The sequence below is a fragment of the Paroedura picta genome, chromosome 2 (genome assembly GCF_049243985.1).
Source record: "Paroedura picta isolate Pp20150507F chromosome 2, Ppicta_v3.0, whole genome shotgun sequence".
Taxonomy (NCBI): Eukaryota; Metazoa; Chordata; class Lepidosauria; order Squamata; family Gekkonidae; genus Paroedura; species Paroedura picta.
In genome coordinates this window covers 112,538,029-112,558,205 of record NC_135370.1, presented here as the reverse complement: position 1 = coordinate 112,558,205, position 20,177 = coordinate 112,538,029, and the positions used below count along the sequence as shown (strand labels likewise).

Genomic DNA, 20,177 nt, shown 5'->3' with positions numbered 1-20,177 from the left:
CTTTTTATTTTGCTGATCCAAATCACTTCCTGCTCTGAATAGACTTCCAGGTTTTCGGTGCTTTCCTTCCTTAAATCTGTTTTCCCACGTTCTTCCAAGGTGCTTTGAATTTTTACGTCCCTAGCTCTCTCCCCCTCCTGTTGATTAACTTCCAAACATTGAATTCTCATTTGAAATATTGTTGGCTGAGCTATGTCCTCATCAGCTGCTCTCTCTAGACCATCGGCTCCGTCCAAAAGCTCCCCCTTAGTCCCACGGATTTCCTTTTCCACCTTATTGACTGCTTTCAGTATCTTTGAGTTTCCTTCGCATAACAAATGGAAAAGCTGTGCCTTAGTTAATTTTTCCATAGTTCTAGGCAGTCACAAACTATAAACAGAAAGTCTCGTGAGGTCTCGCGGGAGCACGAGCGATCCCAAATTATCAGTTTGTCGATCTCCGTATCAAGTCAGCTTCCCCCACTGAACTCTCTCCAACAAAACTTTAAAGTCTCTCTTCTCTTGAGCACTCTCTTTGTTTGGTTAGTGGGTATAATTAGCTGGGAGCCTCTCACTCCGAAAGAAGGAATTCACTTGTAAATTGGTTGAGGAGGGGGGGGGGGGAAGAGCTTGTGGGGAAAGAAAAGGAAAAGCCAGAAAATTTTCAATCCTTACTGTTGTAAACTTCAGCTCCTGTCAGTCTGGTAAAAGATGATCTGGGAGGAATGTAGGGTCAGCTGGTCGTTTCAGGCTTAGAAAGTTATTTACGACAAGGGCGCCATCGTGACCTTGAGCACACGCTGCTGTTGATCCGGAGAGCTCGGTCTCCCTACCTCCCCACGGATCTGTAGGACCCTCAGGATGCCGTTCCCGGTTCCTGGGGCGACCGGCGAGCAGATTTGCGTATCTGCTCAGGTCAGCCAGGTGCGGTTGCTCCTGACCCTCAGCATGGCTTAAGAGCCGGACAGAAGCCCAGCTGTTACGGTGCCATCTTCAGTCGACTCTAGGTTTGGATTAGAATCTTGTTTCTTTCACTTTTTAAATACATCCATCATTTTGTTCAATATTATTTTAAAAAATAAATTTGTCATCTACTTTCTTCTTTGTTCTTCCCGCCCCTACAAAAGACACACAAATTTACTGAAAAGTGCAGTCACACTTTATACATGATAATGATGACGATTTGAAATATTTCTATCATTGTCTAATAGTCACTTAACATTGTAATATATCATCTGCTGATGACAAGTGTCTTTTCGTGTCCTGTGCAGACAGGAGTATTCAGTGGGGCAGAAAGGTTGCATAAGAAAAAAATTATCATGCAAATTGAATTATTTTATTTTATCTACATCATTTATAGCCTGCCTTTCTCCTCAATGGACCTGCAAAGCAGTTTACATTAATCTCCTCTCCACCATTTTATTCTCACAACAACCCTGCGAGAGAGACTGAGCAGGTGTGACTGGCCCAAGGCCATCCAGCTTGCATGGCAGAGTGGAAATTCGAACCTGAGTAGTCTAGCACCCAAATTCTAGTGTTCTCAAGGGAAAAAAAAAATAAAACCTGCAATTGATTGGGCTACTGAGCTTTCCCCAGTTTCAATATTCATAGTCAGATTTTCAAGAAAGCTAAGTTGTAATTTAGCCTACTTTGAGGTTCACGTCACGTGACTATGCATATAAAATCTCCTGACCTGACAGACACAGTTGGAAGCAGAACATTAATTTGAAATCCTATATGCTGGCACTGATGGGAAAACTGGGATCTGTAGCACCTCTGAAATTCAGTCGATGTGGCGGCTCCTCCTGAACTCTTTTTTTCTTTCTTTCATAACTATCCAGGGTCTTTATTCCAGCAACAATTGCCAGACGCTTTAGTCTTTCCTCATAGGAAAAGGCCTCCAACCTCGACATCATCTTAAGGGGATATGGGGAGGGTTCTCCCTTAGTGGTGGGCAGCATTTAGCTGAATTCTAGCTGTTGTGTGGCATTGGTTGCGTATTGAGAGGCTCCGAACAACTCTACACTAGGAACTCTATACTGGGAAAAATTTAAAAGCCTTCATTGGCTGAGATGTTCATGGACTTGTCCATTAACTAGGATTGACAACCCTGAATTGGGAATTTCTTGAGGTTTGGGGTAGAGCCTAAGAAATATGGGATCTGTGGAAATCCCATAGGGTATAATCCCAGCAGGGTATAATGCCATCCACAGCAGCCATTTTTGCTAAGGAAATTGATCTCTGTAGTCTGGAGATCAGTTGTAATTCTGTGAGATCTCTAAGCCTCACCTGGAGAATGGCAACCATAAGTGCACAAGAGGACCCTCCTGAATTCCTCCAGATAGAATTCTATAATGCTGGATCAGGTACTGAAAATATCTGAGCAGCATCTGCTGATCACACATTCATATGGAGAGTTACCATCAAAATGTGTTACTGTTGCTGTATAGTTTCATGCCAGGAGAGATTGTCTTTCAAGTATGTGTCTCCCCATACCATGAAGATCTTAATTATACAAAATAACATATTCTAAAGTGAATTTTCAGAGCAGTCATGAGTTAATAACCTAAGTCATTGATTTTGACTGTGAGAGATAATAAGAGTGACTGGACAACAAGCAAAACAAAGCATCATGGACTATAACAAATATTCTTGCTATAGCAGTGCAATTTTGCATTGCTCGTTTAGTAACTCAGAGCAACAGTTTCCTAGCAACGAGAATTGCACTGTGTCACTAGCTAAGATGTAAGACTTACAGAAGAGGGGGCGAAGGACAGCTGTTGCGGCATTTAATGTGAACCACTGAACTTGCAGTTTTATATCTTTGGGTACTTTGATAATGACTTAAGTCTAAACATATTAAATCCAGGAATTCACTCATTTGGCCAATTGGTAGAGCAACTGATCAGGCCTTAAATAATCAGCGTCCCAGCTGGCAACCACGCTGTAGTCATTTGGAGTGATATTGCTGTTTACCTTATTAAATAAGGTCGTGTCTACATTGCAAGCTACATCGTTTTCCTGCTGCTCTGTTGAATTGTTTCCTATGCTACAATATTTGTTCTTTCCTGGTCAACAGTTTCTTCCATTGCATCTTATGTTTACAGATATATAGGTATAGCTTTGTTTCTGTTACCCTCCTAAAATCTTTGCAAAGGTTTTCTACAGTAAGAGCAGAATTAAGAAAAAAATTGCTTGAACTTTATGACTTTTAGTATGAGAACAGACCTTTTCACCTGAAAACAGTGTCATCTCACTGCACAATTTCCAGTCATGTATATTTTCAAAAACAAGATAAAGAGGGAAGTTTTTGCCCACTGGTGGTATTGAGCCAATCTCATCTCTAGGTTTCAATGTACAGATAATCACAAGCCTTGGCAATAGCAAAAATGTCCACACTGATCACAGTGATACTCTGGTCTTGATCAGCTTGATCAAAATAGCATTTCTACACTAACCTTCATATATGAATTTCATATACATTATCTGACATCTGACAATCTCTTTGGTTAACAAACCAGCTGGAATTTTCATTGTATTTACTTATCCTACAAACAGCCCTGAATGCAAGGAATTTTGTGTGCGCATACAAGCCATAGAACTGAATGAAATGTATGAATTTGTATAGGAAATTAAGCCCGCTGTAGAAGAAATACAGTGGGCGCTAGAGAATGGGGAGGCAGACTGTCGGCAAAGAAGGAAGAAGAGGAAAGGAGGTAAGGGAGGGAGAAAAAAGGACAAGGGGTGGTTGAAGGGATGGGTAGAAGGGAGAAACGAAGGAAGTAAAGGAGAAAGACAGGAAGCAAGTGAGAGGGAGAGCCAGAGAGACAAGAAGGAGATGGAGAAATAGAGGAAGTCAGGAAGTAAGAAGGAAGAAAGGAAGGCAGGCAGAGAGGTAGGTGAAAGGGAAGGGGACAGGGGGGGTGTGAAGGGTGGGCCATGGAGTGACACTCGCTTCGTGGCTCCTGATTGGGCCCTCTGAGTTTTTATCCCAGACAGAGCCCGCCCTTTCTCCTCCCCCTTAGGGCTTACTCTTTTATTTATTCTGCTTCGCAGGAGCGGTTAAAGATGAGAAAACTTAAGGTTATTTTAATTTCTCTGTATGGTCTTTTAACCTTATAACCAATTACGAATATAAACAGATAACCAGTGCTTGTAGGGAGAGTATTAGAAAAGTGAAATTTCTGTATAAGCTTAGGCTAGCAAGAAATATTAAAGGCAATACAAAAGGGTTCTTCAGTTATATTCAAGGTAAAAAAAGAGTAAGGACATGGTAGGAGCGTTGCGGGGACAGGAAAGTAAAATTGTGACAGGTAATGATGAGAGGGCAGTTCCTACTTCACCTCAGTCTTCTCTTGCAAGAGAAATCATACTCAATGTGGCAAAATCATATCATGTGATAGGTGGTGGGAATTGCATCCTAGGATCACTGTAGGGTTAGTCCATAAACACCTAGTTTCTTTAAATGAAACTCAGTCCTTTTGGCCAGATGAATTGCATCCAAGGGCACTAAAAGAACTTGTGGATGTAATTTCTTAACCTCTGTCCATTAATTTTTCGCAATTCTCGGAGAACAGGTGAAGTACCAGAAGATTGGAGGAGGGCAAATGTTGCCCCCATCTTCAAGAAGGGGAAAAAGGAGGATCTGAGTAACTACTGACCTGTCAGCTTGACGTCTATAGCTGGCAAAATTGTAGAACAGCTAGAGCAGATGACTGTCATTACTAAGAGTCAATACAAGTTTCTCAAGAAGAAATGGCCAGATTCACCTTATCTCTCTTTTAAAGAATGTTACTACCTTGCTGGATGAGAGGAATGCTGTGGACATATTTTATCCTGATTTCAGTAAAGCTTTTGATATTCTTGTTGACAAGTTGGTACAATATGGTATGGATCCTATTAGATGGATCGATAACTGGTTGGCAGATCACACCCAAAGTGGGTTTGTTAATGTTTTGTCATCCTCTTCGAGAGGAGTGACAAGTGGAGTGCCTCATGAATCTGTCCTGGGTTCTGTGTTGTTCAACATATTCATAAAGAATTTAGATGAAGGAATAGAGGAGGTGCTTACTAAATTTGCAGCTGATACTAAACTGGGAGGGGTTCAGATTCAGAGTACCTTTATTGGCATAAAATTGCAAAGCATAAAATGAAAATTTCAAACAGTTTCAGATGTAAAATCTATCATAAAAGATTTTCATTTAAAATTGCCAGTAAAAACTTTGCTACTTTTATAATAGTTGCTGTGTCCCTCACATTTAGTATCATTTTAATCCAGTGGAGGGGTAAGCAAAGACAGTATCAGGATACAGGATGATCTTGACAGGCTGGAAAACTGAGCTAAAATGAATTTCGATAGTGATAAATGTAAAATTCTGCATTTAGGTAGAAAAAATCAAATGCATCATTATAGGATAGGGGACATTTGTCTTATGTTAAAAGGATCTAATTGTCTTAGTAGACCATACAGTGAGCTGAAGTCAGCAGTATGACTAATTGATGAAAAAAAGCAAATGGGATTTTGGGCTGTGACAAGTATAGTGAGGTGATCATGTGAGGTGATGGTACCACTTTACTCTGCTCTAGTTATACCTCAGAGTACTGTGTTCAGTTTTGGGCACCCCAGTTGAAGAGGGATGTGGATTAAAGCAATACTGGTTCAGTTAAATAGGAATTGAAATTAAGCTGTGAATGCAGAAAGCATTTTGGTGTGCAAAAGGACATCTTTTTTCTTTTCTTTTGCTTCATTACAGATGTGTTAGTAGCCTAACTTGAGGAAAGAACAGGAACAAATTATTGGGCAGTGCCAGAGAGAGTCCGTAAAATGGCTAGATGATCATATAGTAGTTTGATTCTTGTTAATGATCCTCCCCTGGTGCCTCTTATAAGGTCACTATTCCTGTATAATGAAGAACTAAACCATAAGGAAGGCAATACCAATGAACAAGAATAGTTAAACTGCATACTACTATGTCCCTCTTGGTGCAGTAGGATTTAATGTAAGGAATTCATAAATATGGTAATATTCATGATGTGCTATCTATTGATATAGATTTTGTAGAACATGGGCAGATTTTTTGAATTATTAAAATGCTTTAATTTCATTCACTATTGATTTGAAGATCTTATTTGAGAATTTGCGTGACTGCTGTATTTGCATTCTTCCTCCATATCCTTTTATCATAGGAATCTCAAAATATAGTTACTTAATGATCTGGACATTTCCTCACATGCTTGAAAACCATCTGGAATTCTGCTGAGTGTTAACAAAACTTATGTCTGTTAATAATTTCAACTTGGAAAAAAGAAAGCCCTTGGAAGCTGCCCTGCCACTCTGCCTCTGGCTCCCCTTTGGTGCTCTCCAGCGGCTGCCATGGCTGGGGCTTCCCCTCGGCATGGCACTGCGCAGCTGCTGCTTGCAGCGCCCCCCCCCCAGCGGGCGGCAGGAAGTCAGGGGCGCCAGCGGGAAAGCAAGTGGAGCAGGGGCTCAGCTGGGGGCGACTATCCCCCCACCCAGGCCTCAGTAATATTGTCAAGCGTTGACCGGTCCCTGGTGATAAAAAGGTTGGGGACCACTGGTCTAAGCAGCTCTTATGGCTGGGGGATGACCCACAATGAAAACATATTCTTTTGCCTGCTCTGCTGTATGCTTGCCAGCCTCTAGATGGGAACTGAAGATTTACCACTGATCACTAGACTGCACATGGCCCATTACGCACAGGCCGTAATGCCCACGTTGGCAGCAGCAGCGCTTTGGGAAAAATCCCCGATAACGCTCGCTGCCGCCACCAGCGCAGGCGCCTCCTGGCCCAGGGCTATGGAAGGCCCGCATTAAGCAAACGCATGATCTTCTGTAGCATCCTGGGTAAGCCAGGGCTGCGGCGGGCCAGCGCTCTGCATAATCGCCAGCATCAGGCCTGTCGGCCCACCCAGCCTCGACCTGCAGTGTCCCTTAAGGGACACCACATGTCCCTGTGGGCTCCATGGAGCCACAGAGCTGTCAGGGGCGGGTCGCCCCTGGCCCCACCAGTGTGTATGGAGGGGGTCTGGCCCCTCCCCACCTCCCTCACCCCCGCTGCTTCACTTACCTCAGCCGGCAGCAATCTGGCCCTCCTGGCCCCGGTGTAAAGCGTGCGCGCTACGCTGGGGCAACCCAGCGTGCCCCAGTCCTGTGCGTAAATGGGAAACAGTGGGGCATTGTGACCCGCTGCAACAGCACGGCACCAGTGCGGGGAAGCTACCACCGTACATAAAAGGTCCTTGGCAGTATCCAGTGGCCCAGACTCTCTGTCAATCTCTTTCTCTGTTGTTTGTATAAATCCCACCTGTGTTAAGGAGCCAAGACTTTCATAATCTTTGAGGAAAGCAAGCAGGGTTCCTCACAATGTTGTCATGTAGGCAGAGAATACTGAAGGTACATTTCCTCTTCTTTCACTTTATGATTGTGATTTTTAGGTGATCATTCAGTGGATGGAATGATTAGTTTAGTTAACATGTGTGAGTGGGTAAGAGACCAAAACAATGCCCCTTTTTATCAACGTGTATGTCTTAGAGATAGTAATTAAGAAGATAGGTGGTTTGCAATGCCATACTTCTAAACCTATTGAATTCAATTTACTCTCTTTGCCATTTTGATCATTTGGACAAAGTTTTCTGAATTTTTCTTCCCTTCTCCAACTTAAAGAGGATAATGAACCATGTGACTTCACCATGACAAGCAATTCAGTTTGGGGTGGGCTGCCTTCCTCTCCTTCTCTGTGTTTGAGACTTGATTTTACTCTGTGTACATTATTTCTTCTCCACATCTTTCATGCACAATTTTCTTTTGGACTCTATCATTACTGCTAATAAGGAGATTATTTGGGATGTGTTTGTTTCTTCCTCTATGTTTGTGAAGGAGAGAGAAAAGGGAGGAAGAATACATGTTCAGCCTCTGTTGTGTGTTTGGTGTTTATGCATGAAGAAGTCAGAATTCTCTTAGGCAACTCCATCTTTCATTACTGAGCTTTAAAAGTGGTATGCTTTCTATAAGGAAAAGATATCATGCCTTGACTAATATGCAGAAATACAGCAATCAACAGTTTTTACGGCATAATGATGAAGTCGGACTACTTGATTTACCTGATGTTTTTCTTGCACCCTATTCACAGGAAGCAATCATGGAGACTAATGTTTCTTTAATGTTGACTAATGTTTGATTAACATTAGTCTGCATACATTAGTCTTTGATATGTTGGATATCAAAGAAAAATACAACCATGTAGTCTCCATTATTTGCTGCTCTGTCAGAGCCGGGCCACACTACTTATGTCTTCCAATAGATCCAAACCATAGATGCATTATTGAAAGAAAAACGTAAGTCTTTTTTTGAGTGGAGGCTTATAACTTTGGTGTCTCTTTGAGCCTCATACGCAGTGGGATGTATATGTGCCATATTACTCAGTGTTCATCTATGACTGCCTAGCTGACTGGATTCAGTTCAATTCATACAAGTGCATTCTTGCATATCATCATGGAAATTGTTGTCCTCTTCTGCAAAAATCTTACTTTACAGCTTTTAAATTATTAAGTTATGTGTCTGTTGCACGTGTAATATAGTATTCTTCTCTCACATTAGCAATTACAAAGCACTCACATTAGCAATTACAAAGAATGGCAACCAACCTGTCACAATCAGGGAAACATCTGTAACAATATATTCAGACTGTTTCCACACAAGGAATCTGCCCCTGGGCATCCTCTGGTTGCTGGCAGTTTTAGAACCCCCTCAACATGACATTACCTGCATCCCAGGGCTGTCCAAGGGCTGGCTCAAGTGTTGCTCAGATTTGCCTCAGGTTGAGGGAAATCACAAAAAGTGGATTGGCCACATTTTACCACATTCTAACCAGAGGCAAGCCTGCATTGAGGGGGAAAGGTGAGAATATCACTGTAGTATTGTCCCACCCTAGCACCCACCCTCCCTTCTCCATTTCCTGCTCCAAGATTTTTTTAAAAATGGCACAGTCCATGTTGCTGCAGGAACACAGAACTGCATTGTCGAAGGTAAAATAAAATCTTCTTTAAAGTGACCACAGACTTTTTGGGATCAGGCAGGCAAAACACAGTCCTGTTTGGGTTATCTGGAGGTGGAGGGATGAACAGGGAAAGGGGGGGGACATGATCAAGCACCCTTCTCCTGATCATCCAGACATGCATGCTCCTTATTTTAAAGCCTACCATTTACCCAAAATTATTCTTTGGGCTCCAGTTGCCATGTCCAGCAACTCAAGTCCACCCAAACATAAATAGAGAACAAAACACCACAAACCACAAAATGGAATGCTGTATTGTTCTGCCATTTTTCAATATCAACACATAAGTGTTAATTTTTTATTAAAAATGCATCTGTGCTGTGGCATTACAGCATAGCAACGTTGAAGTACCTTTAAAAAAATTAATTTTGGAGCTTGGGGGGTGGGGGAGAAAGTTTCAGTCCACAAGAGAACTGCTGTGCTGTGATTGGTGGCTTGCTGCAACTGACAAGCCAGGAGCAGGGGAGAAGTTCATTTTGTTTTCCCTTGAAGCCTCGTCAGGAGGCAAAAGCCGTGATAGGGCAGAGGGAAAATGCAGTAGAGGTCTCCCATATGGAGGGCTGTAAACACAAGGTTTACCATTGCACATTTGCAAGCAGGAGACCACACACGTTTTACCCCTCCATGTTGAAACTGTCTCCGTGTTGATCACTTACAGTTGCAAAAGTAGACAAACTGCCAGTGATCCTGTGTTTAAGAAATTAGTCATTCTAATAACACAACCATGACCCTAGGGGACTTCTTCTCTGATGACTGAGGTTAAATTTGCAGACAGTAGAAACAAAAAGGCAGCTACAAGCCACTTGTTTACCGAAGCCCCTCAAACTGTAGCACACGCAGTTACTACAAGAATGCAAGGGAAAAGAAGCTTAGCTGGCACTCACAATTGCATTCAAATTTTTAGCATCCTTGAATGTAGTGAAGAAAGTTTCATGCACTGAATTTCTGCTTCTTACACAAAAATTAAATCCAACTCTGCCCCCCTCCAATTAACTATCAGTAATTCAAAAAATTAATTCCAATAATTAACTATCAATAATTCCAAAATAGTTTTGGATATAATTTTACATAAATTCTTTTGTAATTCATTGTTTCAACCATATTATGTTTTCATAGAGTTGTTTGAGGTGAGTGATGTTTAGTTTTCTGCTTGCAACATATGTTTGTCAGGATTAAGTTGGCTGTTCTATTGCCTCTTTATAATTACCACAGTGTCATCACAATACAGGGAATATTGCTCAATACAACTTGAGTAGTTTTCAGTGATTGTGAATATTACATGAACTGAAGGGAAATGACAGTTACTTCCATAGCTGTCTGCTTAGAGCCAGACCTACAGGCAAAATATCAAAAGAACATGAAAAGAACACCACCAGATCAATCCCGTAGTCCCTTCATTGCAGCAGAATATTTCACAGTGCAGCCAATCAGTTGCTCTGAAAGGACCACAAACTGGTCATAGAGGTCAAAGAGAGCCAGCTCGGTGTAGTGGTTAAGAGATGTAGCCTCTGATCTGGAGAACCGGGTTTGATTCCCCACTATTCCACATGCGGCCAGCTGGGTGACCTTGGGCCAGTCATAGTTCTCTCAGAGATCTCTTATTCTCACATCACACAGGGTGGCTGTAGTGGGGAGAGGGAGGGAATGTGATTGTAAGCTGCTTTGAGACTCCATCAAGTAGTAAAAAGCATGGTACAAAACCAGCTGTTCTTCTGATGGGGCCTCCCTGCACTGGTATTCAGAGGTTTGCTGCTTCTGTATATGTAAGTTCCCTTTACACATTGTGGTTAGTAACAATTAATGGATTTACCCTCTCATGTCTAACCTGTTTCCAATGCAATGTATGCTCATAATCATCACTATGTCATCTGGAACTGATTTTGATACTTTAATGACTCATTGAGTAAAGAACTTTGTTTATGTCTGTCCTCTATTTATTGCTTATGAATGCCATTGGGTGCTACCAAAATCTAGATGATGTGAGAGTTAGTTTCATTTTAATCAGCTGCTGGATTTCTTTTTGCTTTATTACATCAAGGAAAAAATAATTATGGGACAAGAAGAAAAAGTTCACTGTATCCACTTTTAACACCCCATTCATATTTTTAAAAGCCTCTATCATATGCCCCTTTAGCCAGTCCTTTTAAAATTTAGAAATCCCTGACTGCTTACCCTTTCCTCACAGAAAAGGTGTTTCCACCACTTAAGCATTTGGGTTGACTTCTGTACTTGCCTGCTCTCTTCTGTATTTTTCCAGCATTGCAATAACATTTTTGAGATATGGTGGCCAGAACTGTACACAGTATTCCAAATGAGCATCTATACTAGGGCATTGCCTTGCAGGGGGATATTGACCGCCTAATGAGGACACTGACAACCATAATTTTGGCATAAAATATTTGGCCACAGCCTTTATTCAACATTGAACGTGGCAAGCATGGGAAGAGAATCATGCCATCTTGTGGTTACCCTACCACAAGGAAGCCCACCACAGCCTGCCTTTCAACGGGTTGCCTTGGCTATCCAGCCCCAAAACCTGGACATAATGGCAAGCTGAAACAGGAGGGAGGCACCATGGAGGGACCCCTCTGGTCACCAGCCTCTGTTGGGTTCTCCTGCCCCCCGGAAATGCTAGCCTTCAATCAGGCTCTGCATCCACACAGCCCTTTAAGGGGCCCCCCAAATCTAGGGGAGGACAGTGCGCAAGCTTGGCCTCCCCAAAATTGATCCTTCCCATGCTCCACTTCCACAGGCTGTGACAATTAATCAATAATATAACCCAACATCTAACAAAAAGTCAAACAATTCATAAACAGGGAGGGAGGGTGGGTTTTGCATCTTCGGCCGCCCTGAAGGGGGGAAAGAGACCAAAGAATATCAGGCCATCCGTTTAACTGACATCCAGTTCGGCCACACCCCCTGTTGCCATGCCAACACACATACTGCTCAGAGGATGCCAGGGCTGGGCAATCTCTCCAACCAGCCAGGTTCCTGTCGCCGTTCCTCCCCCGTAGCAGCAATGGCAACCTTAGATAAGTCTTGGGGGCTTTTTACAAGATTGGCTGTTTTATTCCAGATAATCCCAGCATGGAGTTTGTCTTTTTCACCACACTGTTGACATTTTTACCAATCTGTCTGGGGCAAACCGACTGGTCCCATTAGCTATATTAAAAGTCAGGATTATTTTTTCCAGTACCAGAACCTCCACAAGCTGGGTGAGTGGGTACCAATGTGGCAAATGAAGTTTAATGTTGGTAAGTGTAAACTGATGCACACTGGGACAAAATAATCCAACTTCAAGTAAAGGCCAAAGGGATCTGAACTTGGTGAGACTGAGAGAGGAAAAAATCTTGGGGTTATGGGTAACTCATTGAAAGTGTCAACTCTGTGTGCTGTAGCAGTGAAAAAGGCAAATGCTATGTTAAGAATTATTAGGAAAGGGACGGAGAATAAAATGGCTGATATTAGAATCATAGAGTTGGAAGGGGCCATACAGGCCATCTAGTCCAACCCCCTGCTCAACGCAGGATCAACCCAAAACATCCTAAAGCATCCAAGAAAAGTGTGTATCCAACTTTTGCTTGAAGACTGCCAATGAGGGGGAGCTCACCACCTCCTTAGGCAGCCTATTCCACTGCTGAACTACTCTTGACTGTGAAATTTTTCCCCCTGATATCTAGCCTATATCGTTGTACTTGTAGTTTAAACCCATTACTGCGTGTCCTTTGCAGCCAATGGGAACAGCATCCTGCCCTCCTCCAAGTGACAACCTTTCAAATACTTAAAGAGGGCTATCATGTCCCCTCTCAACCCCCTTTTCTCCAGGCAGAACATTCCCAAGTCCCTCAACCTATCTGGGTTGGCCCCAGATCATCTTCGGCGCTCTCCTCTGTACCCTTTCAATTTTATCTACGTCCTTCTTGAAGTGAGGCCTCCAGAACTTCACACAGTACTCCAGGTGTGGTCTGACCAGTGCTGTATTCAATGGGACTATGACATCTTGTGATTTTGATGTGATGCCTCTGTTGATACAGCCCAAAATGGCATTTGCCTTTTTTACTGCTGCATCACATTGCCTGCTCATGTTTAGCTTACAATCCACAAGTACCCCCAAGGTCTCGTTCACACACAGTGTTACCTAGAAGCGTATCCCCCATCCAGTAGGCATGCTTTTCATTTTTCAGACCCAGATGCAGAACTTTACACTTATCTTTATTAAATTGCATCTTGTTCTCATTTGCCCATTTTTCCATTGTGTTCAAATCTCGTTGAACTCTGTCTCTATCTTCCGGAGTATTTGCCAGTCCTCCCAATTTGGTGTCATCTGCAAATTTGATGAGTAGTCCCTCCACTCCCTCATCTAGATCATTAATAAATATGTTAAAAAGTACCGGACTGAGCATCGAGCCCTGAGGTACTCCGCTATATTGTAATGTCACTGTATAGATCTCTGGTGCAGCCTTATTTGGAACACTGTGTACTTTTCTGGTCCACATATCTCCAAAAAGATACTGCAAAGCTGTAAAAAGTGCAGAGGTAAGCAACCAAGAGGAAAGGCTGAAGAGTCTGGAACTGTTCAGTTTAGAAAAGAAACAACTAGTGGGGGGTGGACATGATAGAGGTTTATAAATTTATGCATGGGATGGAGAGAATTGACAAGGAGAGTTTCTCCCTCCTCCAAACAATTAGAATTTGAGTGCATCCAATGAAACTGATGGACAGAAGGTTCAGTCAAAGGAAATACTACTTTACTACTTGACTGATTAAAAGGTGAGGTAGTGATGACCACAGATGAGGTAGTGATAACCACAGGAAAAAAACATTTTTAAAAGGTGGTTAGATATATTAATGGAGGATGTCTATCAAAGACTACAAGCCATGGTGACTGAGGGGAACCTCTGCATTCAGAGGCACTAAGTCTCTGAATCCCAGAGCCAGGAGGCAACATCAGGGAAAGGCCACAGTCTCTATGCCCTATTGTGGGCTGTCCAGAGGAACTGGTTGGACACTGTGTAAGACAGGATACTGGATGGTATGCCTATCAACTGTCAAGTTTAAATGGCTGACTGCCATTTTAGTGATCACTTTCTCTTTCCTTCCCTTGGAAGGGGGGGATCAGAACAAAGGGTTTAAATTACGAGTAGCCTAGGAAAAGCTAGGGAAATTCAGCTCTTTCATTTGGGTCAACTATACTGGTATCTGAGACAGATTAGAGAATCTGCAATCAGTTTAGAAAATACAAAAAAAACCCCAGTAAGATGGAATTGCATTTCAGTGCTCTGTAACTTTACCTATGCTTGAAATTAATAGTGTGATCTTCTATTAGCAGAAGGACATGTAAAAATTATATAAGACAGCTGTGCATGTCTATTGTATTCTGATCTAAAATTCTAAGCTGTTTTCTCACTTTTTTGCAGAGTTTCAAGTTTTAAAAATAGTAATTTCATTGTGCTTCCTAAACAAATGAACATAAGCCTGTAATAATTTCAAGTATAACAAGTTGTGAAAAGTATTTGAAAGAAATGTAAGAATTGATGTGATTCTGCCATCTATCAGTTTACAAACATGAACTAAATGATTAATGAACTTGAACTAAAAATAGCTGGTGAATAACTTCACTAGATTTGAACAAGCTTCTGGCTACTCCGCTAGTCAGAGTACATGAAATTAACTGGAAGAATGCATCCTCTTCTTACTTACAATAGTACATTGAGTTGAAGATAAAAGCCAAATTAAATTGGTATTGTAAAGCTTTAGCCTTAAAATGACCTTTTATTATTTTATATAAATTCTAAACATAGCAAAATAAATTATTACATATAAGTGGATATGGATATCTATTCCTCAACTTGCATGAGTTGTGATAAGCAGTTTGAAAAATATGCTTTAGGTATTATGTAGGTTGAGGTTTCCTTTAGTATGGTCTATTCTTTTATTGTTTTGTTATAAATTATAAATTTATTTACTTGAAACAATCTTGTTCTCTCAAATAATGGACTCCTAAAATGGCTTAAATATACAGATATAAAAATCTAGACTCTTTAAGTCATGTATTTATTTTCATATTTTCCGAACTATTTAGAAAAGCTGTATGTGCTCAGCTAAGCATGCTGTTCATCTCTCTTTCATAAACACCTAGGATAGGATAGTTTTAGACAATACAGAATTTGCTGGAAAAGGGAACTTGAACCCTGCTAATTTTGTGAAAGTATTGTTTGTAATTCATATAACATGATATTGGTAATTTTGTTTGACATAAACCTGAGGGATATAAGTTAGAGGGAGCTAAATGTACTTAAGTTTCATTGAAATCAAAATAAATTATTGTCATAATCTAATTATGGTTGAGACCAGTGGAGCAAATAAGTTAATAGTTGTTTCTTTATTGTATTAATATTCCAAGTAACAAATGACAATGTGCCATCCAAGCACTGAGCCAGGCTTAGCTCCAACACATAATTCCATCTTGTACTCTTAGACCATATTATTCATAAATTGATGATACATCCGCAGCAATTTCTGAGAATAACATGAACCCAGATTATGAGATGTCCTGACATCAACTTCAGGTGTCCTTTATTTTTCCCATGACTATATGTGAGGCTAATTGTTGCCACAGTTTTAACAGGCCATGAGATAGCCAGGAAGAGCTATGTGTTCTGCCAGAGAACTGAGCAGCTAGATCTGCACACTGTGACATGTTCTTAATAGGCATGTACCATCCTCTGTGATTAATACCAAAGTGCTATTTCAAGTCCTCTGGAATGGGATTTATTATATAACATGTGATCTGTTCAAGTAACAATATGTCTGAAGTTGTATTACATTCAAACTTAGAGCAGCCCTAGATGAAGTATCATTGAAATAAAGTTACTGTGAAAGAAGTGGAATGGCTTGGACTTGTGCACAATGCCATTCTAATTCATAGATTAAACAGAAACTTGTTTCCTACCTTCAGACAGCCTTAAAACTAAGCATCAGGTTTCAGGATTGGGTCACTGGATTTGGTTTAGTTCTCCTTGTCTTCATGGAAAAGATGTTGTTTCAGTTATTACTAGCCTTTAAGTTTTTATATTTTTAAAATTAATTTTGTGATTTGTCACAGCAAATTTGTAATAGAAGCAAATACACAACAAATAGAAACTGGTGAATACACAATACAGAGTACTTTTATTGGCACAATAAAAGATAAAACAGTAGAACAAGAATAATACAAAAAATAATATATACAATCCTTCAATAATGTATAAAACAGTAGGCACTGGATAACAAGGAGGTCATATTATGATGTGCGATTTACAATGAGGTACACAGAAATTTGTTATCCAGCCATATGCGGTTTAGATATGATTTACCCTTAGTATTGTGGATAATACGTTGGCCACTTTTGGATGATCTTGGGATGTCTTTCTTCTAAAATTCTATGTATTATTTGTTTCTCATCTATATTAGTAGATTTCAGTTTTTTCCAGTATTTGGCTAGTGGTTTTTGTGTGTAGAGAAATCTGGGGCACTCCACCAATAGGTGATATGAAGTAAGGAACTAGTGAGTTGAAATAAAAGAGAAGCTTCTGTGCTGTAAACATCTGATCTCCTTGATTCACACATGGGAAGTAATATTCCAGTCAGAAAACAAGGCAGAACTGAATGGTCTGGATTTATTTGCTCATTTTTCTTAGCTCACATGTAAGATGGTCCCCAATAAAAAAAGAGCTGCAGGAAAAGTAAAAGAACCAGTATCCAGCAGTCACCAGATGATTTTATGTAGTTCTTCCAAAACAGTAGGGAAATTAAGTTTGATGATTTGACTTCTTTTCTGGTCTTGCAGTCCTTATATGATCGAGTAGAATTTATATATCAGGTATACATATTATTAAATCTACTAGTTTCAAAGCCCCTTTATAAAAAGGGGTTTTGAAAGGGGGGTTGCCTCGGGCGGCGGTCTGACGCTGCGCGAGGCGCTTCGCGCCTCCCGCAGCGTCAGACCGGCAAGGAGGGAATCCCCAGCAGCCGCGCTTCGCGCGACTGCTGGGGGTTGCCTCGGGCGGCGGTCTGACGCTGCGCGAGGCGCTTCGCGCCTCCCGCAGCGTCAGACCGGCAAGGAGAGAATCCCCAGCAGCCGCGCTTCGCGCGACTGCTGGGGGTTCCCTCGGGCGGCGGTCTGACGCTGCGCGAGGCGCTTCGCGCCTCCCGCAGCGTCAGACCGGCAAGGAGGGAATCCCCAGCAGCCGCGCTTCGCGCGACTGCTGGGGGTTCCCTCGGGCGGCGGTCTGACGCTGCGCGAGGCGCTTCGCGCCTCCCGCAGCGTCAGACCGGGAGCAACTGCGAGCCACGCTGCGCGCGGCTCGCAGTTGCTCAGCCTGGGAATCGGAGGGACCAATCGGCAGGCGCTTCGCGCCTGCCGATTGGTCCCTCCGATTGTCTGTCGTGAGGAAGGGTCCAACCCGGACCCTTCCTCATCACGGACAAAGCCCACCTCTAGGGGGCTTAACGAATTATATAGTCCGTGGCGCCCGTGGCGCCACGGGCTGTTTAAAGATATTAATATTTCACATTTTAAAACAGTTGTCTGAATTAGAAGCAATTTGTTTTTATCTGACTAGCATTTATATGAATTCTGTATATACTTGATAAAGAGCCTCTTGTGGTGCAGGGTGGTAAGGCAGCTGACATGCTGTCTGAAGCTCTGACCATGAGGCTGGGAGTTCGATCCCAACAGCCAGCTCAAGGTTGACTTGGCCTTCCATCCTTCCGAGGTCGGTAAAATGAGTACCCAGCTTGCTGGGGGATAAAACGGTAATGACTGGGGAAGGGAATGGCAAACCACCCCGTATTGAGTCTGCCAAGAAAACACTAGAGGGCATCACCCCAAGGGTCAGACATGACTTGGTGCTTGCACAGGGGATATCTCTACCTTTACCCTTATACTTGGTAGTATCACTTGGTAGGTCATATTAGGCTCTTTGTTAGCCTTTTTAATCTCAGCTCCTCTGGCCTTTTCTTTTGGTTGTTATTTTTTTTCTGAAAGAGCCTTAATTTTCAAATATTTTATGAGATGAATAAAGCATCCTGATAATATTATAATTCATTTGGAGTGGATAACTGTAATAGACATGAAAGAATACAGTGAACAAAGGCTGACTGACAAATATAGATTGTTAATGCGCTAGTTAGCAGTTACTGTTGAACAAGACTGCCTCTGCTTTTGAAAATCTGATACCATATTTGGTACAAATAGTTTCCTGCAGATAGACTTTTCATACTGCTCCTTTTCAACTCACCATTTTTTCTTAGACTGTAAGGCCGCAGGCAGGGTATGTTCTTTTAAACACAATCATTGTACAACACCCAGTTTTCCAGGCACTTCATAAATAACGTGAGTTTTTTTAGTTACACTTTAAAACGTTTTATTTACCTTATATGTTTATGCTGATGACATGGGCAGCTTTAACAAATAGTTTGAAATGATTCTGAAGGATTTCTTCATTGAAATAATAGTTAAATGTGAGGGTATGGATAGATGAGAAATTTCTATTAGTTAAAGAATGAAGAATTAGTCCCTTTCAGTTCAAGTACTTTGAACGTGCATAATAAGTTGCGCAGGTGGCAATCTATGTGTGGCTTTTTGTAAAGAGCAAGAGGTTTGGAATACTAGAATTTAAAGGAGTAGGAGGATGGGGAGTGGAGGTGGTTGCAGACTGGAGAAATTATAGCTATGGCAACAGTGTTCCCTCTCCCCCTTTCCTTTTAAGTCAAGTAAGTAAGCTTTGTATATCTCGAGAAAGAAAGCTAAACCTCTGAAACAAATTAATGGAATATTTTGCTTATGATAGAGGATAACAATACTGCACTTCCATATTTACATGTCTACAATAAAACCCCAGTTCAGGGCTTCTATTATTGTAAGTGAACCACACACAGAATGGTTGCCTCCTCCCCCGCAACTCCTCCAAAAACTGAGGCTAATAAACATAGGCATTACATTTATGAGATCAGCCCTGACTGTCAGTGAAGTGGCCTCTAAGCTGGAGGATCAGGTTTGATTCTGCACTCTTCCACATGAAGCCTACTGGGTGACCTGGAGCCAGTCACAGGTCTTGCAGAACTCTTTCAGATCCACCTGCCTCACAAGTTGCCTGTTGTGGGAAGAGGAAGAGACTCCTTACAGTAGAAAAGCGAGGTTTAAAAACAATTCTTCATGCTGAGGAAATTAGTCTGACCTTCGAGCCCCCTTACTCACTATCTTGTGCTTATACATAATCCACTAGAAGCCACCATTAGTAGATTTTTAAAAGAAATGTGAAGTATGCATTTTCTGAATAAGAATTAAAATAATTCTGTCCCCAAATGGTGCTTTTGTTATAGACAAGCCGCACCCAAACCAAGCTAAAAATCTTCACATAATCCTTGAGATAAGTTTGTTTAGACTCATTCTAAGAAAAATGTAATAGTCTTTAGTCTCCCAGGTAAAGTTTGCCATTAGGATACTTGAAGGAACTTTGTTACTGAGGAAAAGTTACTGAAAACAAGAGAAAAAAGCACTAGACCTCATTTTGATGAAACCCCAATATTTGAACCATATAAACAAGATTTTTTTCTATCTTGTGTGGAATTTTCTTATTTGGAAAGCCATCGTCATTCCTTTTCTTCTTCTAAACCAAGGCTAGACCAAGTTATTATATATATAATATTAATTATCAATACTAATTTTGTATTACATACATACAAACACATAATGCTTACGATGTGGAAGCCAGGGAGTGTTACTTACATGCACCAAAGGCACAAGCAGAGAGAAACAGTGGAGCTCATTAGCCTTAGCCTTTATCATTAGAATACTGTCTAAAATTTCTAAATCAAAGACAGCAAGCTAGAATTGACTTAACTTCTCCTAAAGCAAATGCTGTATTCTGCTTTTGGTCAGAATCATTCTAGATCTAGACTGTTCCAGGAAGAGTAAGGTGACCAGACATCCCACCTTTGGTGGGACAGTCCCACATTTGGGGCATTTGCCCCACATCCCGCGGCGTTTTCTAATTGTCCTGTGGCGTTCTACAATTTTTAGAAAAAATGTAATTAAGAAAAATATATATATATATGGCTGTGCACCGCACGGCAGCACAGC

The 20,177-nt window shown here is 41.5% G+C and overlaps 1 protein-coding gene and 1 long non-coding RNA gene across 9 annotated transcripts in view; one reads left to right on the top strand and one right to left on the bottom strand.

The window, feature by feature from the left end:
- LOC143830139 (uncharacterized) overlaps positions 1–7,150 on the bottom strand; it is a 50,901-nt gene extending 43,751 nt beyond the window's left edge. The window contains exon 1 of the long non-coding RNA XR_013228361.1: positions 7,067–7,150. This is a non-coding gene — a long non-coding RNA (uncharacterized LOC143830139). The remainder of the gene's footprint in view (positions 1–7,066) is intronic.
- The window catches only part of SHANK2 (SH3 and multiple ankyrin repeat domains 2), a 510,912-nt gene that overhangs the window by 345,409 nt on the left and 145,326 nt on the right, over positions 1–20,177 (top strand). The gene's annotated exons all lie outside the window — the stretch shown is intronic.